The sequence below is a fragment of the Callospermophilus lateralis genome, chromosome 1, assembly GCF_048772815.1.
Source record: "Callospermophilus lateralis isolate mCalLat2 chromosome 1, mCalLat2.hap1, whole genome shotgun sequence".
Lineage (NCBI taxonomy): Eukaryota > Metazoa > Chordata > Mammalia > Rodentia > Sciuridae > Callospermophilus > Callospermophilus lateralis.
The window spans coordinates 183,363,911-183,391,088 of record NC_135305.1 but is presented as its reverse complement, the minus strand read 5'-3'; the positions used below and the strand labels follow the sequence as shown (position 1 = coordinate 183,391,088).

The 27,178-nt window shown below is 36.2% G+C and overlaps 1 protein-coding gene across 8 annotated transcripts in view; it reads left to right on the top strand.

Annotated features, from left to right (window-relative positions):
• Positions 1–11,401: 11,401 nt before the first annotated feature.
• Tbc1d5 (TBC1 domain family member 5) overlaps positions 11,402–27,178 on the top strand; it is a 524,655-nt gene continuing 508,878 nt past the window's right edge. For all 8 annotated transcript variants that reach the window (XM_076842587.1, XM_076842568.1, XM_076842553.1 and 5 more), the window contains exon 1: positions 11,402–11,595. The gene's annotated coding sequence lies outside the window, so the exon portion shown is untranslated. The remainder of the gene's footprint in view (positions 11,596–27,178) is intronic.

The window sequence follows — 27,178 nt, the reverse complement described above, 5'->3', positions numbered from 1 at the left end:
AGAATAAATAGAGTTCCTGATACGTGCAAACAAAAAATTTCTTAATTCTTCATAATACATTTTAGGATAGTTTCTCAATTGTGTCATCTACATTACTGGTCTATTATTTTTGCTGTACCAAGTTCCACTCTTTATTCCTTTCTATTCAGATTTCAACGTGGCTTTCATATATTTTGGGTTTTCCTACTACTTTTGCTCATTTCAATCAGTTTCTTTTCATAGTTTTCTTTATGTCAGCCTTATCATATCTGTTCTGTTCACAAAGAAGCCATGTCCTTGGGCATATTTTCATGATTTATAAAACTTTAATGTGTTTCTTAGTGACATTTTTTTTCCAGAGCCATGATCTTTCTTTGAATATAAAAATGTGGTATTCTTTTTCCATATGCTACAGTATTGTTTCATATACCCCCAAGCTGAATTTTTGTTTTTTGTTTTCCTTTTGGAATTTGGAGAACTTATTGTTTGAGCCAGGGTTTGCCAACAGACAGGGTGAATTAAGTGTCATTGACTATTCTCAGATCTAAACCCAAACCCTAAGTCATTGTACAAAATCTCTGATACAGTGCATATCAACCAGGGATAGAATTGTTACCAGAAGAATTTTAAAATGTGGGTAGATAGACTAGATTGTATAATACACAGGCAAGCTGAACAATGTTCCTCCTGCCCCTGCAGAGATGACCATACTAATTCTTGTAACTTGTGATTATGTTACTTTCCTGTGGTCAAAGAAAGACATGATCACAAAAGAAGGATCAGAGAGATTTCCTAGGAGAATGACTCAAACTGCTGTTTCTGGCTTTGAGGAAAGAGGAAGATGACCACAAGCCAATAAATGTGGTTGGCCTTTAAAATCTGGTAGCAGCCTTTAGCTGACAACTAGCAAGAAAATGAAGACCTTGGTTCTACAACTGCAAGGAGTTGGATTCTGCCCCAAATCCCAATGAGCAGGAGGCAGACTTTACTACTTGTCTAAGTGGTCAAATTTGTGGTAAATTTATGGCATAGAAATTGAATACAAATTGTCTCAGTGACAGGTTATGGCAGTTATAATTTTCTAAACACGGACCAATACTGCCCTTGATAGTCTTCCCATTGAAAAATAAATTTGCCACTAACTTCAAGTCTAAGCATGCTAGATCCACCTTTAGGCTAGAGTGATGCTGCATAATTTTCAGATAGGGTCAGAAAAGGTCATGAAGCTTTTATCTTGTTCCCTGGAACACTTGTACTCAGAGCTCTGTAGCTGCCATACTGTGATAGAGCAAAGTCACATGCTGAGGACCCATGTAAATGCACTGATGGACAGTTCCAGTCTTTGAGATCTCCTTGCCCAACTGCAAATATGTGACTGAAGGAGCATTTAGATGATTCTAGCCTCCAGAAATGGATTACCCCCAGCCTTTATGTTTTTCCAGCTGAGTCCCAGAAGGAGGCAAGAAGGGACAAATTATCTTTAACATGTGCTGTCCAATTCCTGATCCATAAAATTTATGAGCAAAGCAAAATGATCGTTCTTCTATGCCAGGGTTCTTTGTTACCTATATTAATAACTGGAACACAGGGGTACTACCTGAATTAGATGCCCAAGGGCAAGTGAAGCTAACTGTCTCACACAAGAAAGAAGACTATTTTTCCTTCAAAGCTAACAGTGCCCCATCCAGAAATGTTGCCCTATAATATTAATATACATCTATTGGGGTTTGGGGTGTAGTGGTAGAGAGTGTGCTTGGCATACAGGAAGCTGGGGATTCAATTCCAGTATATATCTGATATTTATACACGTATATGTATATCTATACAGATATACAGCTGAATACATATAGACATATAGCTGTTTCTTCTGGTCTAATGCTGCATTTTCCTCTTGCTATCAACATTGATTTCTCTAAGCAGTTTGTAATTCTTTGAACAAAATCTATTCATCTAGCAGTTAGTCTTCCTCATTCCCTTCCCATCTCCCATTTTTAGCACTTAGGTAACTAAGATTCCTAAAATTTAACTCATCTCTGTTGACTTACCACTCTTTCTGATGTGCTTCTGAATGTATCAAGAGATAGATATTAATGAGATTAGAGGGAGGAAAAAGAAAGTGAGTGAAAGAACTTTAGCCCCTGTTGGGTCAGTTGCTGTGTTTATTATTTGTAAAGTACCTGCACACTGGAGTTCAAGATAGACAATGAGGATATAGCAAAATTTTCTTGGATTTTTTTTTGGGGGGGGGCAGGTACCAGGGATTGAACTCAGGGGCACTCAATCACTGAGCCACATCCTCTGTCCCATTTTGTATTTTGTTTAGAGACAGGGTCTCACTGAGTTTCTTAGTGCCTCATTGTTGCTGAGGCTGTTGTTGAACTTGTGATCCTCTTGTCTCAGCCTCCTGAGCTGCTGGTTGGATTTTTTTTAAAAAATATTTTTCTTTGTTGTATATAGACACAGTCCCTTTATTTCATTTATTTATTTTTATGTAATGCTGAGGATTGAACCCAGTGTCTCACATGTGTTAGGCAAGTGCTCTACCACTAAGCTACAACCCCAGCCCTTTTCTTGGATTTTTATATCATCTGTCTTGCATTGTTTCAGCGAGAGAAACTCATGGAAGATAGCTTAAGTATGTTTTCAGTCCATCATCAATAAGGCAGTTTGTGGAGAGTGGTGACAGAGAATGGGAGAGTGGTGTCTGCAATTGGGGTCTTGATCACTCATGGCTGTGGTAAGCCTAGGGCCTAGGAATATTCCTGTGCAGGATGCCTAGCTGCTATGGCAATGGTCTGCATGAGAAAGCTCTGCACAAGAATCTTATCAGCTTTGACCTTGATTTCAGGCACATAGTTTCTGGGAATAGAGGAGCTCTCCTGCTAGACAGCCACAATGTTACACCAGCTCCACTACTTCTGAAGCTGCCTTCTTAACAGTAACTTTAAACAATCAACTTTCTTGAGAGCTACACAAAACTCCTACAACTGTGGAAAAGCTACATAAATGTTTCTAGCCCTGTAACTTTCTGAGTACAAAGAATAAGGCTTGTATAGAATTTAACCTGATAATGAGACATATATAAATAAAGATTTCTGGTGTAGCTCTTTAGATAGATCTGCTTCTCCATCAGAGAGCAGCACTCCACCTGATCCCAGCTATTCTATCTTCCAAATCTGCATCTGTGAGTCTTTATTTTTCTAATCCCCCATATTCCGTTGCTGGAACCTGCTTGATTGGCCTTTCTGGTTGCAGCAGCGGTTAGTTAAAATTCCACCTTTAGTAACTTGTCTTTCTTCACTTAGGTTCACAGTTTCATATGCCAGTTTTTCCTTTTCTGTATCCTTATGTGCATTTTAATAGGAAGTCATAGACAGCCTCTCAGACATATCTAGGCTGCCCGGTTGTGACCCCAAATTGTGGACATGCTTTTAAAAGCTTTTGCCATAGGACTTTACCTTCAATATTTTAATATAAGATATGAAAGTTAAATTAGAAAATAGTTTGATATATGGAATTTAGCTCTACTCCAGTTTTTCAGGAATGCATCTGTTCATGTCTTAAGGCATACATAAATGAATTGATAATTTGATATCAGGGGGAGTTGGCTACATATGTGACACTTATTATGACACTACAGAATTTGGAAGGAATAGCATTATATTTGAAGGAATAGCATTATGTTCTCTAAGTATTTTTGATAGAATAGTGTTTCAACTTCTGGTGTATCAATGTGCAAATTAAATGTTAAATTCAATTAATTAATTAATTAATTAATTATCATGTAGTATTTAATGCCCTACAAATAGCTGAATTGAGAGGCAAGCTGTAAGTAACTTCATATAAATCCATTTTAACTGTACAGGTAAACAATTATTAAATAGTTGAAAACAGATGATCATTGGAGGATTTGATGAATTAAAAAGTAAACAGAGAAAAAAATGTCAGTTTGCCATGTCCTCAGGCCGACTCATTTATAAGGAAATGGGTTCCAACAAAGAGTCATAAACTAAAGAAAACTATTGAAATCTAAAACAAAAACATGAGAATAAAATATCAGCATTGTCCATAATAAATCTAAGGAAATAAGTAAATGTGTTTCTTTTTATTTGGATTACAACATTGCAGCCTTTTTAAATAGAAGAAAATTACTTTACCCAGTCACCTATTAAAACGTTTACTGTATTATGCTGTATATTACTTGAGGCTTTGTCCATAAGATAAAATTCCCCAAGTAATTTTTCTAACTGAGCTCATAACTCTTTTGCCACCTTCATCTCTGAATATGCATGATTTCCCATTACTATTTATAGTTAGGACTTCTTCTGTCTTTATAGTACATGGGTGCAAAAGCCTATGTTATATTTGCTATGGGAACCATAATTTTTAAGGCCCTTGTGCTTGTAAAATCTTTACCTTTATTATATTACTATAAAGTAGATTTTGTATTTTATAGAAGATTGCATATCAAAGTAGCACAATGCTACACCAATGCATGGCCTGCATTTTGAGTTTCATGGTGTTGTGGCTTATTTTTTTAAAGCAGCAATCAAGGAGTTCCTTGATCAGCATCGTGACCAGTGTCTATGGTTGGTTATCTCTGCTTGATATCTTTGCTTATCATTCCCTTTCTGCAGTCCCTTCATATATTGGAATTATTAACATGTCCTCTGTCATGGGTCTTCTCATTGCCTCCCACTAAATTCAGCAGAATATATATCCACATCATATTGATATTGGTGGAGTGACTTGCTTAAGCCAACAGAATGTGGGCAAAAGTGACAGAGTGCCAATTTTGAGCCAAAGCCTTAGGATACCAAATGTTTCTACTTGGTCATCTGTACTTCTGTCATCTGCTATGAGCAGATCACAAATGTGCCATGTGCAGCTGCTGGTCCCAAAATAAAGAATACATGTGGAACAAAACTGAACCCAACCCAAAGTCTGGAGTCCAGCCTAGCTTAATTTGGCCCAGCCAAGCCTAAGCAAGACCATATGAACTACAGCCAACCTATAATTTCTGAATGAGAAAAATAAATGTTTGTTTTTGCAAGTCATTGGGATATTGGTTTTTTTGTTATGCAGCATTGTTGCAACAATAACTAATTAATATCTTTCCCATTGTTAGTTTTTATGCATTTGTCTTCTTTTGTGCATGCTTAGTGTTTTTGGCTGAGTATTCCAATGGATGGAATCAACCAGAACATGCCAAGGACCAATTGAGACATTTTTGCTGTAAATTTTCCAGGGTATGAGGCAGATGTTGCATACCTTTGATGTTCATATTTCAGTCACCTCTTAAAAGGATTTCTAGATGGGCCTTCAGCTTAACAAAACTGGCTGGTGGTTTGGGGGGTTCAACTATTCTGTTAACGAGTTGTAACATCCACTCAAATTGAAAGGGCTCTATTGATGCCCTCTTCCTCTTATGTTTTGAAGCATTATACATTTGAATAAGCATCTAGTTATTCTCTTGAATCAGCATGTGAATCTAATCAAGTTTCTTCATTCTAGTGGACTATGCATTCATATCTTATTTATAAATACTCATATCTGTGGCAGAAAGGCTCTAAGACAGCCCCCATTTGTCCCTCCCTCTTGGTACATATGCCCTATGTAATAATCTCCTTTTAAGGTGGAAGGGACCAGTGACTTACTTCTATACTGTAATGGTGATTGGAATGTCACTTTCATAATTACATTATGTAATATATATTGTCTGTCTTTCTACAAATCTCTCTTTCTCACTCTGCTTTGATGAAGCAAGCTTCTGTGTGGTGAGGCTCAGGTGGTAAGAAACTGTGGGCAGCTTCCAGCTGATAGACTGTAAGAAACTGAGGCCCTCAGTTCTGTAACTAGCAGAACTTCTTCTCTCAACCATGTGAGCCTGGAAACAAATCATTCCCCAATCAAGACCTGAGCTAGGCTCTAACCTCAGATGACAGTTCGTGCAAACACGAGGAGAGATCCCAGGCAACGAAACTTGTTAAGCCTCGAGCAGACTTTTGACCTGCAGAAACTGTGAATTATAATTACATGTTGTTGTTTTAAGCAGGTAAATGTGTGGTGATTTGTTACATTGCAATAGATAAATCACACACTGTTCAACAATTGAGTTGATGATTTCCATACAGTGATACTTATTTATTTTATTTATTCCAAACATTTATTGACTACCTACCAGTGCAAAGCACTTCTTAAAACACTAAGTATTCAGAGGTAAATAAGACACATTGCTTGCCCTTGAGGAGCTCATGGTCTATGGGATGTTAGACATTAAATTAGCTGCTCAAAACACAATGAGATGAACACTTTAATAGAGATATGAACTAAATGATATAATCCACATTGCTTACATATGCTTTTCTTAGCATATTTTAATCCTGTACCTGAAAAAGACTTAGGGGTCTCATATGGTATAAAGACACTATAAAATCAACATTGAAATTGTTTATTAAGGAACCATCTATACAGCTGATGAAGGAAAATATAATCCAGTAGGAAATAATTGCAATCATAGAGAACAAAAACTTCAAGGAAATGATTTTTACATACTTAATTGTGATCATGAGTCCTATGTCCTTCCCTAAAACTGTTGAAAATCAATGCTGATAATGTCCCTCCTAAGAGTTCTTTCTCCTTCTAGGGTAAAGCTTTGAGATATGGTACTTTTGGAACATAAGTGAAGACATTCCTTTTACTACCATTTAGGCATATTAGTGGGTATATCATAGTAAATGTTTGGGCAATACAGCAAAAATATCTTTGTTTTTTTGATGTTCAAAGTCAAGTCCAGAATTTGCTATTTCAACTGTCTAAACATTGATTTTTCAATCATTATTGTTATACGAAGAATAATTTGCTCTTCATGCAGATTTTCTTTTCTGATCAAGACTCCAAGATGATAATAATATCTATTTTTTAATTGAATGGTTACCATATGTTAAATGTGTTATAGGAGACTGTCTCATATAATGCTTACAACAACCTAACACCTTAGGACTATTATTACCCCCATCTCACAGACAAATCTGAAACCACAAAGGATAAGTAAGTGCCTTAGTTCAGGTTTTATCATAAGCAAATAAAGACAGCTAGGATTGAACTTGGGCAATTCTACTACTGAGTCTGTGCATTTATCCTGCCTTTTAATGTCTTCAAGAGCAACTGAGCATGTTTGCCCTGGTGATAATTAAAAGCATGATGGCATGAAAAAAGGAGCTGGTAGTATCAAGGCATTTGGCATTCCTCAGGTATCTAAAATGTTGACATCATTTCTTCTAAGGACAAATGGATTTATGTTTCAAAAACTGATCTAGTTTCTCATGATATTTCCACATATTAGTTAACAGAATACAATGCCTCATATATTGTGTTAAGTAGGGTAAAGTTTAAAATTTTAGTAGCTTAAAAAAGGCATAAGTTATTCCTCTCTAATTAAAGGTGTAATGGAGCAGTATAGTTCCGGTAGGCAGTTTTCCACAGAGCAATCCAGAAATCCAGTTTCTTTCCATCTGGTTGCTCTGTCAGGCTGTGCACATTGGGAGCTGGGTCACCACCATGTCTATTTCAGGGGGCAGGAATGGAGAAGGAGAGGTAGTATAGGGTGAGGAATTTCTTTTAAGCAAGCAATGCTGAAAACGTACACGTTGCTTTCTCTTTTGCTCCATGGATGAAAATGGAGTTGCATGGCCACACCCAGCCATGAGGGGAAATGGAAAATGTAGCCTCCAGATGGATGGCCGTGTGCCCAGCTAAAACTCAATTCCAATGGAAGAAGAGAAAAATAGATTTGGAAGGGAGGAGAAGCCAGCAGTCTATCACACATAGGTATGCAGACGCTACATACAAATAAATTTCTGGTTTTAGTGTAATTTTTGGTAGACTTTCTAAATAATATCATTTTATTTTCCATGACTAGTATGAGAGTTAAAATGACTTTAAAGCCAAAAACCTAATGATTAATGTTGGAATGATTGAGTATTATTAGTAGTCATTCTTTAATTACAGGATTAGTGAATAGTTACTTTATATTAGGTGAGATTGTTTTGAAATTATATATTAGAAGAAAGGTATATACATGCTCTGGGTATCTAGCAGAAGGAACATAGCAAACATATATTGTTTTTCCTGCCAAACACCTCTTCTCCATTTGCCAAATAACTGTGACTCTTATTTAGGAAACTGACTTTCTTCTATTCCTTAAGATTGGTGGTGAAGGGTGGGTAAACCTTACAAGTGCTTGCTGTGCTAAAAGTTAGCTTCTGAGGAAAACTACCTTAAATAGTTTTCTCTGCATAAAACCAGACTCTGTATTTATTGCCTTGGATGACCTCATTCCAAGACTACCAGTAACATGGTATCTTCTTGTATCTTGTCAGCTAAGGAGTGATACGGTTCCCTCCTGCTGTTACTAATCTCTAAAAACCCCCATTGCTTCTCTGGGTCCATCACCTGTGTAACTCATTCCCTATATTAAATTCCCTCTATAATAAATAAATGGTTTCTCTTGGTTAGACCTTGCTGATAATGTGGTCTACTCTCTTGGGTTTTACAGTTCCAACAACATACAAAGATTGACTAGTTGCCTTTTAATCCCATTTCTCAACTTTTTCAGAAAGAGAAGTTGATTGGCCTAGTTTGTTTCAAGTCCTTCATGGAAGATTAGGAGTAGGGAGAAAGAAGAGGTAATTAAGGATGATGGTTAATAGTTTTTATTACAAAATGGAAAAACAGTCTCCAAAAGCATCTTCTACAAGAACACAGAATAGGGAATACCCTAAAAATGTAGTAATTTTATTATCATAATCACAATCTTTATTATAATCTTAATCAAATTTATAGTTAAAATAAGTTTTAAAGAATCTTATTTTCTTAATGGTGAAAGGCTTTAGTTTGTTCTCTCTACCTGGGATTAGCTGCATTTTAATGGATGACTCTCGGAGATCTGAGTGGGTTACTTCCATGGGTGACATAAAGGATAGCAAAGGAGATGATCCTTGAATCTAGTCCCACACATAGCCCATTCTTACCACAACCCTCTCGCTTCACACTGGCAATGCCATACTGCAGGATGTACATCTGATTATTATGTTAGTCCAGGCAACTGTGGTAATTCCAGGATCTGAAGATGGCTAAATTGTCTGAGCAAATCCAGTGGCATAGGGGAGAAAAGAGCTGGGAGAAGGGATATGGATGGTGGCCTAGCCTGGGTGAGGCAGGCTGTGTTCACTTAGGTAGAGTTCTAGAGGAAAGCCAGTCTTGTCAAGGGCTGTCCCCTCAGCTTTCACCTTTCCTAGAGAACATTTCATTTTTTGTGTGTTTCACTTTGTGCCATGCCCCAAGACAAAGAATACACATAGATGTTGAAGCCGAGAATCAATGAGCACACAAGTAGCTGTAAAAACAAGTGCAACAATTTTCATTTTTCTAAGAATGCTGATGTTGCTTCAAATTTAATTCTTCTTCCTTAAGTACCTGAACTGTATTATAAGTAGCATAACTTGAGATGAATTTTATACAATATTTATATTTTATAGGGTTACTAATTATCAGCTGTATTGCTTTAGTGTCTTTTTCCAAGATTAGATTGCTGGCCACCCTCTGCCTCATGGGGTGCTCTGTATCAACTGGGATCTAATAGACCCTTCAGTTTGTTTCTTGGGGAGTAAGAAGTAGGAAGCCAGAGAGAAGATAGGTGTCTAGAGCTATTGTTGTGGTCAAAGGGTCACTGTAGTTGCACTTTATGAGATCTAACTGGGCTTCCCAGTCTGAGAAGCACCAGGATAGAGGTAATGGGGGATGACTGGGCTGGTTCCCCACATCTCACTTTTTGCCTAATAAACTGATAAGGTAACCTGGGTGTTTGAGTGACTGACTTTTCCTTGTGACCTAGAACCGCTCAATCCTTAGTAGTTCAGGAAAGAGGTGATGAAGATCTGGGGTGAGAAATGTTCTGGAGGCCAGAGAAGAAAGTTCACTATGTACACTATAGAACATTGGTTGTTTACCTTCATGATCATATGGTTGACAGAACTACAGTTGGCTGTTGCTGCCCAGTACCAAGATAATCATATCACTTATCATTAGTCTGGTGAAGACTGAAATTCAAACTAGTTTCTACAGAATGCAAGTAGATTTTGCACCATCAAAAAAATAAATTGGGGCTGTCTGTGCCTGTTTTTTCCTAAACATACATCCCAACACTTCCTAGAGTTTTGTTGCTAGTCTCTTTTCTTGAACATCATCAGGTCAGTATCCACCAGTCAATGACTAGTCTGGTCAGAACATCCAATTAGGAAGTTTATACATTTTATTTATTAGCTCTGATTAAATCCAGCCAGAGGCTCTAACTAAATCTGCTTAGTTTTTGTAACGGAAAGAAAGGTGACAGAAAAAGAGGAAATCCCTATGTGAAGTGGAGCCTTTGTGTATGAAGGAAGGTCTCCCACACAGGCATCTTCCTCTCAAGGTAGCTAACTTTTGGAAATCTGAACTTTCTCTGCCTTAGTTTCCTTTTTCGGGAACTAACAGAATCAATTTCCTTTGGAGCTCTTTGTAAAGATAGCCTAATAAAAGACCATAAATCTTTTTTACTAGGTGAAGCATTTACCACTCTAATTAGCATTACCACTCAAAGGCTTTCATATTGGGGAAATAAGCACCAGAGTCCCACGTGCTCCAGCTGAAGGGAATCTTAAATCATGATTAACCAGAGGTCGAGGGCAACAAGGGTTTAGACATTGATTGTTTTCAGGTGACCTGTCATCATTCCTTCAGGGAGATACTACTGGGCTGAAGATTCAGTTCTAGGTTGTGAGGAAAAGATAAAACCTGAGTTTAGCACTGTGGGCTTGTAAAAAAATAACTTTTATGACATTTATACTTCTATGCGTTTTATAACAAAGTAGGTTTCCACAGAGTGCTAGTGAGTCCGACAGCTTTGGATAAATTTCAGAATGACAGACGACCTGGGTTAGAGGACTACTCAGCTACAGAAAAACGTCAAATGGGAAGGTCCTTTACATGAGACAAGAAGATGTAAATTCTTCGGCAGGAGCGCCGAGTCTTAGAGGTCCCAGGGGCTGAATTCTCTCCTCTTCAGTCCCAACCTACGAAGGTTCTGGTGGGTGCAAACTTGGGAAGAAGACACAGTTGCGGACTCAGCCTCCAGCAGCTGGAAGGCGGGCACGGAAGCGCCGCGCGCATGCGCCCTAGCAGCCGGCCGATGGGAGGAGGGCCGGCCCCAGGCTCACTCCCCACCTACTCCGGCCTCTTGGGCCCCTGACACCTGGCCCCGAGAGCGAGCGCGCCCCGTGCCCGCGCAGGCGCCTGCGCACGAGCGTTCCGGGCGCGCGGGCCGCGGGGTTATTAGAGGTGGAGCGCGAGGAGGGCGCGCTACAGGAGACGGCCGCCGTTACGGCGCGAGCGTGGTCACGTGGCCGCTGGTCACCGCCGCCACCCCCTCCCGCCCTGTTCTCTTTCAGGTCGGGCCGGGCCCGGCAGGTTCCGCGAGCTCCCGGCAGACTGAGGGAGAGAGAGAGAGAAAGAGAGAGAAAGAGGAGGGGAGGAGGAGGATTCAGGGAGTAGGAGCTGGGGAACCCATCTGCGCCACAGGTAAAACAAAATAATGATGATGATGATAATCGTAAAAAAGCCCAAGCCCTCCGCCTTCTCCAGTGCAGCCCCTCACATGCAGTCGTTCCCGCCCCGGCTTCTCAGGACTGGTCCTGCCTCCCCTCGCGCCGCAGCCGTCTCGGGAAGGCCCCAGGCGGCTGCCGCCCGCCCCGCGTCTGTGCGCCTCCCGCAGGCAGCTGGGGGGCGGGCGGGGGCTCGCACGGCTCCGGGGCGGGCGGGGTGCTGCCTCCAGCCAGCCTGCCTTCCCTCCCGCGGGAGGTCGGGGGCTAGTCCGGAAGGCCAGCCTGCTAGAGAGCAGAGCTTGGTGGCTGTAGTAGGGCTTCACTTCCTACTTGGTCATTTTCCTTGTTCATTTCAGCCCTGGGCGGCACGCTTCCTTCGCAGGCCGGAAGCGAAGTGGGCCCGGAGTCCTTCAGCCTTCTAAAATGCAGCTTTTAGAATAGAAAAACCTTGCCTTAACTTTTCCTTGGTTTGTTGTAATACGACCTCAGCTTATTCACCTGTAAGAACGTGCAAGTTTGAGGCCTATCCATTGGGACATGTGGAAAAACTTTGCGGAGGGTGAAAGTTGATTTTTTTTTTTTTTTTTCTCCCTTCTGGCAACAGCCTTCCCAAACAAGATTCTTTTCTTACACGTGACCTAAGGTTATGGTTAGTACCAGTTACTAAATAGTCGCAGTTCCGGGAATATGAACTGTTCCAAGTTTGCATCTTTCAGAGGTTATCTTCCTTGTAGAATGACTTTCTGGACAGAGTTGTATTAACTCTGAATTGGAGTAAATCCCGAAATTTTAACTTGCGAGTACTCTGAAATTTCTATCACATTGTAGTAGTCTTAGTACATCAAAATGTAGTCCCCCCCACCCCTCCAAACTGTACATTATTAGTGTTGGGCTATTGCACAAAATAAAAGCAGGAGTCATTAAACGTAGCGTTGCTGAAAAATCACTGAACACCTTTGTCAGTGTCAAATTTATAACCAATTCAGATTGGTTATTTGTTTTTGGACTTTTCAGATTCCATGTATTGGTGATTTTTTTCATACCAAATTTCTGAATTCACATGTAGTCGAACACTTAATTATCACAACGATCTGCAGCAGTGTCAGAACAGTACTCAAACTTGAATGTTCATAGGAATCACTTGGAGCTCTTGTTAAAAATGCAGATTCTAATTTAGTAGATCGTTGATGCAGCTTAATATTCTGCATTTCTAAGGTAATGTTGGGGGAGACAACTATTCTTGAATACTAAGGATGTCTAAGAAATATAGTGATGTGGTATATAAGTAAATAATCCACCCTGGGTGTAGAGGTGGCTTTGAAGAAGGGTCAGATGACAGGGTGAACTAAGAAAACTTGCTTAAGAAAATCCCTTGTGCAGAGTAAGCCAAGTCCAGATCTCAGGGGAGGAATTGAAGGAGTGCTAATGCCTATTCTGTGTGCTCAGGTGTTTGATTCTTCTCTATAGAAGCTTGGTGTGCTGTCTGAAAACTTGCTCAGATATGAATAACTAAGTTTGGGCAGTGTATAGGCAAGGAATCATGTGTCTGAGTTATTGCTGAGATGAAAATTTCTTTTATTGGTAGAAGTAATTTCTGCTTTCTCTCAAATGCAGTAGTGTACTCAATTAGGGTAGTGTATTTCTGAGTTTTGGAAGCATATGATGTAAACAGTCATTGAGGGTATTGTAACTGGATTCAGATTTTTTTTTCTAATTTTAATAATGTAAAATAAAAAGTATAAGGTCACACAGATCCTTATATATTTTATGTATATAAAAATGGTTCCTTTTTTAATGGTGCTGGGATTGAACCCAGGGCCTTACACTTGCTAAGTACTTTGTAAGAACTTTGTGAAAGTAAAATAGCCACTACTTTTAGTCCCATAATATTTATCATCTTCATTCTAGCCATTACTTTGCCTTTGTTGCTTCACATTATTAAATTATATGTGTAACGTACTTTTAAAGCACTTACTAAGTGCCATGCACTGCTCTAAGCACTTTGCATATTTTAACTCATTTAACACAACAACCTTTAAGGAAATGGAAACAGGGTAGGTTTACATTGCTAATACACAGCTGGGCTCTGTTTGACTTCAGAATCTTTGTTTCTAACAATCTTCTCTATGATGCCTTATTATTTAGTAAAGTAATGATATTGTTTTAAATTATTTTTCTAGTATTGTTGAGAATTATGAGCTTCACTTTCATTTTTTATTTTGTTATAAATTTTTTTTAGTTGTCAAGGGACCTTTATTTATTCAGATGAGGTGCTGAGAATCAAACCCAGTGCCTGATACATGCTAGGCAAGCACTCTACCACTGAGCCCCTTCACTTTCATTTTAAAAGTAAAAGTTATCATTGTTTTATTTCCTGTTTTATCCCACCAAAAAATGAAAATCATCAGTACTTACAATCTTTTCTGAATAAGAAACTGAAATTTGTAAAGTTGTATTCTGCTTTTTCTTTGCTGGATCAGTGTCAATTGGTTTTTACCTCATTGCTAAATGTAAAATATGTACTTACTTTTGACTTTGCAAGTTTTTAATCCTTTATGCTCCTCCACACACGCACACATACATGCTATTTAGTCTATATTATTTATCCTAATATTTAGGTTTTAGTGGTTGACTGAGTTTCTTTGTATTAGCATTTAGTTACAGGGATTGACTTGATCACTGGCTTTTTGGCCAGTAAGAACAATAAAAAGTAAGCAATGGGGCTGGGGATGTGGCTCAAGCGGTAGAGTGCTCGCCTGGCGTGGGTGCGGCCCGGGTTTGATCCTCAGCACCACATACAAAAAAAGATGTTGTGTCTGCCAGAAACTAAAAAATAATAAATACTAAAAATTCTCTCTCTCTCCCTCGTTTCTCTCTCTAAAAAAAGAAATTAAAAAAAAAAAGTAAGCAATGGTTAATACACGCACACGGGAGGGGAAAAGGGGCTTAACCACTGAGCCAAATCCATGTTTTATTTTTTTGAGACCCCGTCTTGCTAAGTTGTTTAGGCCTTCCTTAAGTTGCTGAGGCTGGCTTTTAACTTGCAGTCCTCCTGCCTCAATCTCCTGAGTCGCTGGGATTATAGGTGTGTGCCACCATGCCCGGCTATTATTATATTTAATACTGAAAAAGTAAGGACAACCTCAGAATGAAAGATTATCTTTTAAGTCGAATAATTTGTATTTCATAAAAATGTTAACATATTATCCTTTCTTCAACTTCCTTGTTTTTACACCTGAGATAAGGCATTTCCTTCAGCTTGGATAGATCACTAGGATAGCAGTGCCTACTGTGTGTGTACTGAACTTGAGAAATGTTAAATTTCTTGATGGGTGTGGGATGGGAGGCAATGGGAGAGTAGGACGAGAGGAATTGTGGGCTGCTTTTAGTAGCACCATTTTCTCTATTAATGGGGCAATTGTGAGTTTGGGAAGGAAGTTGGTATAAACAAATCTCAGGTGTAAAATGCTTTCTCAAAAACACATTAAATGATTAGGAAAATGTTTATCTTTCTACTGATGTCCTACAAACATTTAAAAACAATGCCTGTGCAATGGTTTAGTAACATTAAACATTATACAAATTGAATAATAAAAAGAGGCTGAGAAGTAAGGTGGCAGCTTGGGAGGCCAAGGTAGAAGGAGCACCAAATTTAAAGCCAGTCCGTCAGCAACTTAGCAGGATAAAATAAAAAAAAAAAAAAAATTAAAAGGACTGTAATGTATCTCAGTGGTTGAATGCTCCTGAATCCCACAAAGAAAACAAACTAATTGTTGGTCACAGTTGTCCAAATTCTTTCTTTGAAAATTAGAGTAGCTTTGTCCTTGCTGCACTGCCACTTGCTGGCTTTTTCATTTCTTACCCTGATGCTGTGCATGGCCATACCTGGTCTGCTGTACTTCCTGGACTTCACAGCTGAATGGCCACATCATTACTTGTAAACTCAAGGGAGCATTTGTTGCCTGTCTAAATAATGGAAGACTTCTAATTTATATTTTTAGTTATTAATTATGTAAATATTTTCACAATTTCTCTTATTATGTCTGTATTAATGCCATGCTATCCAGTTACTTAGCCTCACAGTGCCTCAACTTCTCATCTTTAAAATGGTCATAATGATAGTAACTACCTCCCAGGATTGTTTGGAGAATTAAATGAATGAGTGTGTATGTATAATATTGTGTGCATGTATGAAATGCTTAATGCTATCATGTAGGTGCTAAATATTGTGGATCTTTAGTGTCATTGACAATATCTACATAAGACTATCTAAATGAACTGAATGGAAGTTGTACATTTTTTAAAAATATTTTACTTTTTAGTTGTAGTTGGACACAATACCTTTATTTATTAATTTTTTTTATGTGGTGCAGAGGATGGAATCCAGGGTCTTGCATGTGTTAGGCCAGCGCTCTACCGCTGAGCTACAACCCCAGCCTCGGAAGGTGTACATTTATCTGAGATAAACCTGTATGGACCAGCCAAGAAAAAAGCTTATACTTTTTGGGTGAAAATACAAAATTGGTATATTTTTATTCTTTTGGGAATTTAAATATAAATATAGTTTGACAGGTCAGATCTTTAAAAAAAAAAAAAAAAGTTGTAAAAAAAGATGTCTTTGTCAGGCACAGTGGTACATGCCTGTAATCCTAGTGACTCAGGAGGCTGAGATGGGAGGATTGCAAATTCAAAGCCAGCCTCAGCAATTTAGACCCTGTCTCAAAATAGCTGGGGATATGGCTCAGTGGTTAAGTACTCCTGGATTCAACCCTCAAATATCCCCCATCTCTTCCGAAAAAATGTCTTTGAGGTTAAAGAATTGAAGTATTCAAGTATAATGTGAAGCCTAGAACAGGATCACTTTTTTTTTCTATAACTTTTACCTATCTTACCCAGTTCTTCTGCTCCTTGAAATGATTCCTCTTTCTCTTCATCCTCCAGACCTGACCTGTAGGCCGTTATATGAAACCATGGTGGCATATGTGTCTCAGATGTAAAAAGTTTTTTGGAATTCAGAAAGTTGGGATGGCTCGTTTACTATCTGTCATGAAAACTCTGGTGCATAGGAACAATCATCCCATAATTGCACACATGAATTTTCCTAAGAAATTCTATATATTTACATTAACTAGAATAACAAAGAATACAAAAAGCCTTACATTAGTTCAGACCAGTTTTTGGTTTTCAGAGTTTTTTTCAGTCTTTGGAAATAAGGGATCAGGACTTTGTGTGTGTGTGTGCGTGTGTGTGCGCGTGTGTGCGCGCGTGCACACGCATGTGCTTATACGTGTACACATATACACACGTTTGTGTTTTAAAATTTTATGTATAATTTACCATAGTGCCTCTATCTTCAACTAGCTCTTGGAGCATAGGGCTTGGTAAATAGTAGATGCTCATTAAATGTTCATTAGTTTGGGCGAAAAACATCTAATGACATCATTCAGCTATTGTTCAATGCTACAGTTTCTGTGGTTGACTCCCTGAGAATATTTAGTGGTTGCAGATTTATCATTTTTAACTCATCCAGAAAATTAACTCACTTTTACCCAGAAAAGGTAATTACTGGATTACTTTTATGAAACAAAATCGTCCTAAAAGATTTGAAATAGGCATAATAGATTATTACAAGTTTCCATAAATTTCTAAGAATCCTAGCTTTTAACTACATTGCTGGTCTTGAAGCTTACTTTGGAAGAATGATTTAATTTGAATTTGGTTGAATTTAATTTCTATATAACTTATAGTGGGCTAGCCATTGTACTTTATGTTAAGAAAATTCTATCATGGGTGCATATATTAGGTCAAATAATCAGAGTGTGATAGTTAAAACTTTTTTCTTATTATAAAATGTAATGTGGAAATTTTATGAAAATAAATTATAAAAACCTAGTCGTGTACTGTATGATGATTCTGTTTATGACATGCCACACTACATGTACATCACAGTCCCATAACATAATGGACTGAAAAAATTGTATTGCTTAATGAATGGGGGCCATTGTAACATTATAGAGCAACATATAATGTTTATGATGATGCTACAGGCTTATCGAACTGCCAGTCTTATAGAAGTATAACATATAATTATGTGCAGTATAAAGTACTTGATGATAGCTGTTTGAGGTTTATGTATTATTATTGTAGAGTGTACATGTATTTACCAAAAACAAAAACAAAATTGGGGCATTATAAAGCTATATGCTTTGTTACTCCAACAGCAGCTTCATACATCAATTTAACCCCTCTTTTTAGTATCAAGAAGCACATGGAGTGATTGACCTACCTGTATATCTAGGCTTGTATAAGTAAGTACACTCTGATAGTCTCACAATAATTGTCCAATAACATATTTCTTAGAGTATTAATCTGCCTGAGCATGACCAGTAGATTGAGAGTGCCCCAGGAACAAGCATTCCTAGAGGCAGAAAGTGGAAACTCCCTTAATGGATAGGCTTGGAACTGACTGATCATTATTTCTGCTGTATTCTATTGGTTAAGAAGACAGACTTGGCCCCGATTCAGGGAGAGAATTAAGCTCATCTCTTGATGGAGAAAATGACAAAGAACTTACATACACACACACACACACACACACACACGTGTGTGTGTGTGTGTATGTATTTTTTAAACTTTATTTTATTTATTTTTATGTGGTACTGAGAATTGAACTCAGGGCCTTGCACATGGGCAAGTGCTCTACTGTTGAGCCATAATCCCAGCCCCTGCAGCTATATGTAATCTACACAGACCTAAAAAACAAAAACTACAAAAAGTTCTTGGATAAATTAATTCCTGTCTATAATTTTATCTGCCCAAGAGTCATAACAATATATTAATAAAAAAATCAAAGCAGGGCTGAGATTGTGGCTCAGTGGTAGAGTGCTTGCCTAGCATGTGTGAGGCACTGGATTTGATCCCCAGCACCATATAAAAATAATCAAAATATAGATATTAAAAAATGATATTATGTTAAAAAAAAACCAAAGCAATATAAGAAAAATTTAAAAAAAGAACTCTCATCCTAGAACTGTATGTTCTATTTGTTTTTTGCTATTATTCATATGGTTTTTTAATTTTTAAATTTTAATTGTGCTTTTTTTTTTCTTTTAAAGAATTTAACCTTTATTTATTTGTTTTTATGTGGTGCTGAGGATCAAACCCAGGGTCTCATATGTGCTAGGCAAGTGCTCAACCACTGAGCTACAACCCCAACCCTGTGCTTCTAATTTGTAATCAGTGTTCTTTTAATTTTGTCTTTCATAAATTCTCATGCATTGATATTGCTACTTCAAATATATTTCTAGAATTGGGATTATTGTATCACAGGTTATGGATAATTTAGATTTTGATACTTACAGTCAAACTGCCTTATAGAAAGGTAATTTATACTATAGGTTTTAGTACAGGAGAGGACTCATTTGCCCATAACCTTGCTACCAGTTGGTATTTTAAATCATTATTTTTGGTCAGTGGGGCAGCAAAGACTGATAAAATTCTCTTATTCTTATTTCTTTAATACCTAAACTTAAGATTTGGGGATGTTCACTTTTTTTTCCCTACTGATTTTCAAGAGTTCTTCATATATTGGAAATTTTAAAAAAGTCTTTGCTTATTATATATTATAAATGTTTCTAACTTTATTTTAAAATTTCTCTTATACTTTTAAAAATCCTTATGAATAGCTATTACATTATGATTTTTGGTGTTGGGATAATGTTGGAAAGATTTCTCTATCCCAAGATTATAAAACTTAACACTTGATCGATACCACTGCAATTGGGAAAATTTTTAGTTTCATGTTTTTACATGTAAATCTTTGACCCATCTGGAAATATTTGTGTGTGTGTGTGTTTGTGTGTGTGTGTGTATACACAGGATGTAGAGATCCAAATTTATTCATTTCAAATTGTGAAAAAAGCATTGTTTATTGAACAGTTTGTATTTTTACCACAGATTTGAAACACTAATTTTATTCTAAATGCTCAAATCTTCTTGGGTCTATTTTTGGAATTTTGGTGTTATTCCATTGAGCTGTCTCTTTACCAGCAGTAACAATTTCCTTTAGCTTTAAATGCATTATCATATCTGGGTAGAGCCAGACTTCACTCATTCTTTCTAACTTTTTTTTTTTGGGGGGGGGCTGGTCTTATTTATTCTCCTGATTTCTGATAGTCTTTCTGGTTCTCTTTGTTTTCCAAGTAGAAAATAGCTGTAAACATTGGTGGCTGATTACCCCTTCCTTTCTAGTATTTATACCTTTTATTTTGTTTACTTATATAATTTTTTTGGCTTACCACTTTCAGAATAGTTTTAATTGATAGTGATGGCAGCCAGGCCTCTTGTTTTGTGCCTTATTTTAATGGTAGGAAATGTTTACTGTTATAAAATGCCTCTTTTGCCTTCTCTTGATAGAACATTTTTTTTTGTCTTGCTATCATGGCAAATTAATAGTTTTCTAGTTTCAAATTCTTATGTTCTGTAGTAAACCATGTTTGTCATATATTTTCTAATAAGGATTTTTACTTGTTATTACTTTCTTGTGGATGATTGTAGCCATATTTGTAAGTATAACAGGCATGCATTTTTACCTATGTGTTCTGTCAGGTTTAGAGTTAGTATTATACTAGTTTCATCAAAGAACAGGGAAACTTTCTTTTTGCTCTGCTCTGAAACAATTTAAAGAATATGGAATCGAAATTATTAGCCTATTTGACTATGTTTGGTACTTTTTGCAGAATAGCAGTTTCTTAGCTTTTTCTTTAGTTATTGTAATTTTCATTCCTTGGATCAATTTCAGTAATTCAGATTTTCTAGCAAATTAATTCATATCATCTAGATTTGTTTAGTACAGTTTAATAAATATTGGAGTTATTTCTTTATGTGTGATTCTTGGTATTTTGATTATTCCTTACAATTTTGTTTCTTGGCAGAAATAAAACTGAACTCAGTTCTTCTTTGTCATCTTTTGCCACTCTGCCTAAGCTTCCAGTGGTTGCAAATATGGGCTTTTTGTATAGTTTACATATTGCTAGGGAATTAGTAGACCAGTAAATTCCATAGCAGTTACACATGGCTCTATTAATTTCAGAACAGAATCTTACCCAGTTTTCTAAATAATAATTTTATAATAGGATCTGTTAGGATTGGCAAGATTCTATCCTTGATAGTGAATCAAACTGGATAAAGATAGACTGTCTCTTGCAGTTTCATTTGTACAGATTTCTACAAAATGAAATTTAGGGTTGACCTATAGAACTGTGAAGCTTTTTTTTTTTTTTTTTCCTGTACCAGGGGTTGAACCCAGGGATGCTTTACCAATGAGCTACATCCCCAAGTCTTTTTATTTTTTATTCTGAGAGTTTCACTCTTTGCTTAGAGCCCTCCTTAGTTGCTGAGGCTGCTTTTGAACTTGCCATTCTCTTGCCCCAGCAGGATCAGTCTCTGGGATTACAGGTGTGCACCACCAAACCTAGTCTGTGAAGCCTTTTGAAATTTCAGACAGAGTATGTGGTCAGCCAGGATATGTGGACAGAAAAATTTTCTGAAAACAATTAGAAATGCTGGATAAAATGTTTTTCTTAAGAAATAACATGACAGAAATGGCCAGACAAAGTCTGTGAAAGCAGGAATTCAGAACAGTAAGCAGCATATTAAAACATTTTTCCCTCGAGGGCAATTTTACTTTGGATGTGAAGGTCTCACATGGCTTAGGAGATACAACTTAAAGCTCATTTTGGCCCAAAGAGAGAAGTCTAATAGGAAATTCCTATAACACTGGAACTCTCAAGAATTTATGCTCTTGCCCACAGGAGACTTCACCAACAGTTGCTTAGAACCTGAAAAAATATTATTCATTCCTAAGTAGTTATAACCACAGGCCTTCCTTTCCTGGATTTGCACAAATTGTCAAAGCTTGAATTTAAAGTGGTAGTAGGTGCCTGGCAGAAGGAAATTAAAATCCTGAGGAAAAAGTTTTTATCATGGGCCACAGGAAATTCCTACAAATAACTTTCTAAAGACTTAGCTCATGATAAAATATATCCAGTTGCACAAGGAAAAAAGGAATCATGATTAAGAAGCAGCAGAAATACTATTAGAAATATATCCTCAAATCTTTAGATATTGTCATTATCAGATTATAAAACAACTATGTTTAAAAAGATGAAAAATATCTTTAAAGAAGAAGCAACCTAATAGATTTGAAAAGACCTGAATACTTCTAGAAATGAAAAATAAAACTTAATAATCGAAATGAAAAAAACTTGGTGTGGTTAAAAGCTTTCAAAAACAAGTAAGACTTAATAAACTAAATACAGGAGAGAAGACAATATCACAGACAAGGGAATGGGCCAAAGTAAGAGGTTAAGATATGTAAACTCATGCTGGAGTTGTGACTCAGTTGTAGAGTACTTTCTTAGCGTATGTGAGGTACTGGGTTCAATTCGCATCAACACATTAAAAAAAAAAAAAAAGGCATGTGTCCATCTACAACTAAAAAAAATTGCAAATGTCTATTTAAAAAAAAATGTGCCCTCTTTCATAGAAAACATAGTTTGAGAATTTAACAATACTTCATCAGTTTTTCAAGAGCAGAAGGGCAAAATAGTAGGAAAGGTGGAGGCAGTGTTTGAAGAGATAATTGAGAATTTTTCAGAGCTAATGAAAATAGAAGAATGTAAACTTGAGAAACTTAAAGACTTGTAAGCAGAATAGCTTAAAGTAAATACAGACACTTCTTAGTAAAATGGAGAACACCAGAAGCAAAGACAGTGTTAAAAAGTTGTGGGAGAGCAACAGATTATGTTCAGAGTAGCTGAGCAGTTACACTGACAGCTGACTGCTGAAGATTAGAAATGAAAGCCAGAAAACCGTGGAGTTATATTGCTGTGAAAAATTTGCCAAACTTGAATTCTATACACAACAAAAATGCCTATCAGGATTGATTGAAATAAGAATGGTTGCAGACAGAAGTGTAAAATAAAATTCTTTTGTAAAGAAAACACTTATATTAGAGTCATTATAAATCATTTATTATAAATAACAGAGTATAACTAAGCAGTTTTGAGTGTCACATAATTTTGTTCTTAGAAAATTGTTTCTTTTTTTTTTTCATGAATCCAGGGCTGTGTGCATGCTAAGTAAATGCTCTACCACTGAGCCTCATCCTTAGTTGTGAATTTACTCTTGGTGAACAGATTGTTTGACAGTGCTTTTTGCAAATATATTACTCTTAACTTTTGGAATTTTGGTCAGCTTACAGATATTTTTATATATTTTTTTTTTTTTGGGTACCAGAGATTGAATCCAAGGGCACTTAATCACTGAGCTACATCCCCAGCCCGTTTTTATTTTTTGAGACAGGGTCTCACGTAGTTGCTTAGGACCTTGCTAAGTTGCTGAGGCTGGCTTTGAACTCTTAATCCTCTTGCCCTTACCTCTTGAGCTGCTAGGATTATAGGCATGTGCCACCACACCTGGCCTGTTCACAAATCTTTTATGGTGATTAATGAATATCATTAAATCTTGCTAAGTCAATGATGTAATTATTTATATTCGTCTTTGAAATATTAAAAGTCAAACCAAGAAGAACTTTTTAAAAATCATGCTCTAGTATTTGTATTCCTAGAAATGAGTTTATTCCTCCAAGTACTGAACACTATGGGGGAAATAATAGTTGGTAATATGTTGTTAACCTATGAACAAGGTTTGTATAAGGGAGAGCATAAAATAGTGGGAAGAGCAAAAACATGTTAAAGTTAGGTGGACCTGGACTGGTCTTGAGCAAATGTCTATCTCCTTTCTCATACTTAGTTTTCTCATTAGTAAAATGGTAAATCTACCTTGCAGGTATATCATGGGGAGGAGGGGACATAGTTCTGTTTATAAAAGCACTGCATATAGTCTTTGACTCTTAGGTTCCTAGTATATGGCAGCTTAAAAATTTTTCATGAGTAAAATAGAATTTAATCTGGCAAGAATTTGAAATTGTTTATTATACAACTTACATAAAATATTGTTAATATATAATTATAATAAATATTTATATGATATGTAATTATAAAATATATAATTTATATAAGATATATTTTATATAATATTTTTTAACTATTGAAGAATTAAGAATACTGAATAATGATACATTTTTATTTGAAGGCAAGCTAATGTCAGAATGTGGCTTTACCTGTTGATTTATAGATTAGTTTTGGGTAAAGTAGGCTGCCCACGGTTTGAGCAGCTTCCCATTCTTCATGGTGTATGAGAGGTAGTTGCTAAGAAGGCAAGAAGCAATCAGTGACTTAACCTTTTTATGTATATGTGTGTGTGTGTGTTTGTTTGTGTGTATATGTTAAAAGCATTGCCAAGTGTAATGTGTACACATTTTTGAGGTTTAAGTCATGACAGTTAATTTGTTGTCAAGTTGAATTTTTTAGGAATTTCATCCAAAAGTGGTTATTACATACGTACTTAAAGGTTTATACTTTAGTTTTCAGAATTTAAATTCTTTAACCTCCAATAATTTAGAGAAGTAGTCATCAGACCACTTCAATGAATTGGGCACCATGTGAATTGATAATACCAATTTCTGTAAAATGTTTCATAGACCCTTTTCTTGTTTATAGTGAAGATATAAAATTAGAAGGTTTATGATGTGGAATTATTTGTATATTTTGCACATTATTTTATAGTTTTTCTTCACTCAGTACCTATACATTTTCCCATAGTGAGTGATAACTTGTGGAAGCTACTAGCTGGTTACATTTTAAAACTGCATTCTAAAAACATAATAAAATTATAAAAATAATGAAGACAATTCAGAGGTTATTTTTGGAAGATGTCATGTTTGGAATGTTGGTTCACAGAAATGTTATTGTAGCTTTTGAGTTTTTCAGGTTACAGAGACATTAAAATAAGGGGGGCCTTTCTTTCAGGAAGTTCTTATATCTTCAGTCAAATATTTTGGAAGTGATTTGGATAAAAATAGTGACAGCTTTATCTAAGCACACATACACAAATGCTTCTTATTAAACATCTTAAATGTTTCTAATTCTCTTTACACTTATGAAGCAGAACTTGAGCAGCAGCAAATTTTTGTACTATTATATCATGTGATATTAGTATTCATACAGTGCTGCTTTTGATCTTGGAGGTAATCCCTTGTAATCATAAAATTTAAAGAACATTAAGATTATACTTTCTAAATTGATATATTTTGCATTAGTAAAAATATCCAGGATTATAAAAGACACTTAAAGGTATTGTAGATTTTTTCTTGTTTACATTTGGCTTTGTATTTCATATTTTGAGCTTTGGTTGTTTATATACCACAGGCTGGCAATTTCTTTTTAACTCATATGCTATGTGTAACATTAGAGGTTTAATTTGAATGAACCTCTGTTTTATCTTTTATGTCCTCTAATCTTTTATATTTTGAAATAATATTTTTCATCTTGTATGGAATCTCTAGGTATCAAAGTGAGTCCTCATAGGAGTAGAAGTTACTGTTGTCAAGTAAAGATTATTCATCTATCTCTCGCATGCTCTAGTTTGACTTTTTTTGGAAAAGAAACAATTTTTAGGTGAAATTGTATCTCCACAGTCTGTAAATTATTGTAAAAACTTACAGGTTAAACAAAAGAAATCTAGATTTCTTTCCAGTTCAGGTAGTAATCCATTTTAAAATGTAACACTAAATAGACTTTTCTAATTAGTCATGATTATGTAGTTAAAATAATGATGCTAGTAGTTTTACTAGGTTACTTCTATGATGCTTTGCTGAGAAAATATTCCACTTTTGACATAAGAAATAAGGTGCTAGTTTTTTAGTTGGAAAAGCAAAGTATTCTCTCAGTGGCTTAGTGATGTAAATGACAGGGTAGAAGTCAGTAGAAAGCTTTTATATGAAACTATTGTCTTGAGTAATAATTATCCTTCATAAATCACTTAATGAAAGAAATTTAGGAATTATTGCCGAATTGAGATAATCAGTGAGATTTTAAAACAAATTGATTTTTAAAATTTTAGTATTTGAATATATCAATAAATTATTGTCAGTATTATAATGACTTTGTGGTTATGTGAGAAAAATCTGTTCATTTGTTCTCAATATATGGAGTGAAATGAAAAGGGGTCTAGGACAGGTGAATAATTATAGCAGAATTTGACAGTCCTGTCTGTTGGGGTTCATTTTTCTATTTTCACTTATTTTGTGTATGTTTACAAAATAGTAGAAAATCAATGAGAAGTTATCAGGGATAGAGGAGGAGCATTGGAAGATTATTAATTAGTACAATTTCTGTTTAAGATGATATAAATTTTGAATAGAGATAATGGTAATGATGGTACATTGTAAATATACTTAATGCCACTGAATTATACAAAAAATGATTAAATGGTACATTTTATGCACGTTTAAAACAATAAAAAAGCAATAAAAATAATTCACTAATTCCCCAAAACTATAATTTGAGGGAATACCTTTGATGACATGGTAATGGGTAGGAGGAGGAAAAAAAAGGAGGAGGAAGAACAGGCTAGATGTTACAAGCTTGTGGCTCCTATCGGGAACCATTGAGATTTTTAGGGGCTTGGGAGAGTTGATAAACTAGCTATTCACATGTTTGGAGAGCACCTTTCCCCCCACCCGCCTCTCCTTATTAACTTTTTCCTCCTCCAATTTCATGTCATGTTAATACTCCTTTTGAGTGGTTAGGTTCTAGAGCAGTGTTTTTCTAATTGTAGGCCAGTGATTTGTGAATAGTTTAGTGGGTTGCTATCAGCATTTTTAAAAAGTTAGAAAATGTAAAGTGCTTTGTGCCTAGTAATTGTGGTATTTATAGAAAATTTGTTTTATATTACAACCCCATACACATGTATATGTGTATGGGGTTGTAATATAAAATTTTATTCTTTAGAGTTGGGCATTGATTTGAGTAACAGTGTGGAGGATATTGGTGGCCATATAATGTCCAGAAGGCATATATCAAAATTGCACAGAGATTTAGACAATGATTCAGCATTTCATCCTGTTTTCACACATGAGACAACTAAGAGCAACACCTGACCTGGAAGATCTGATGAGTTCATTCTATCAACATATGGTTTACAAAGTGAAGGGAGTAGGTAGGATGATGGGTTAGATATGCTGATCTCATATTTGAGTAACAGTATTCATGAACATATGTATTTACTTAGAAATTGTTGGAGGTAGGTCCTTCATCGTATCTGTTTATTTACAGATGCTGAACGTAGTAGATGCTGTAAAGCTCTTTATACAAGTATTTGCTAAAAATGTGTGAACATTTGATAATATTAAAGATTACTTAAAATGTTAGCTAGAGACTGTCTTGTTGCTTTAACTTTTTTTAAAAAATGAATTTACTGATTCAAAAATCACCTTCAAGGCATATCATTACAGAGAAAGCAAGGTATAGTAGTTAGTAGAATATAATCTAGGGGCTGGGGTTGTGGCTCAGTGGTAGAGTACTCACCTAGCATGTGTGAGGCACTGGGTTTAATCCTCAGCACCACATAAATAATAAACAAAATATAGGTATTGT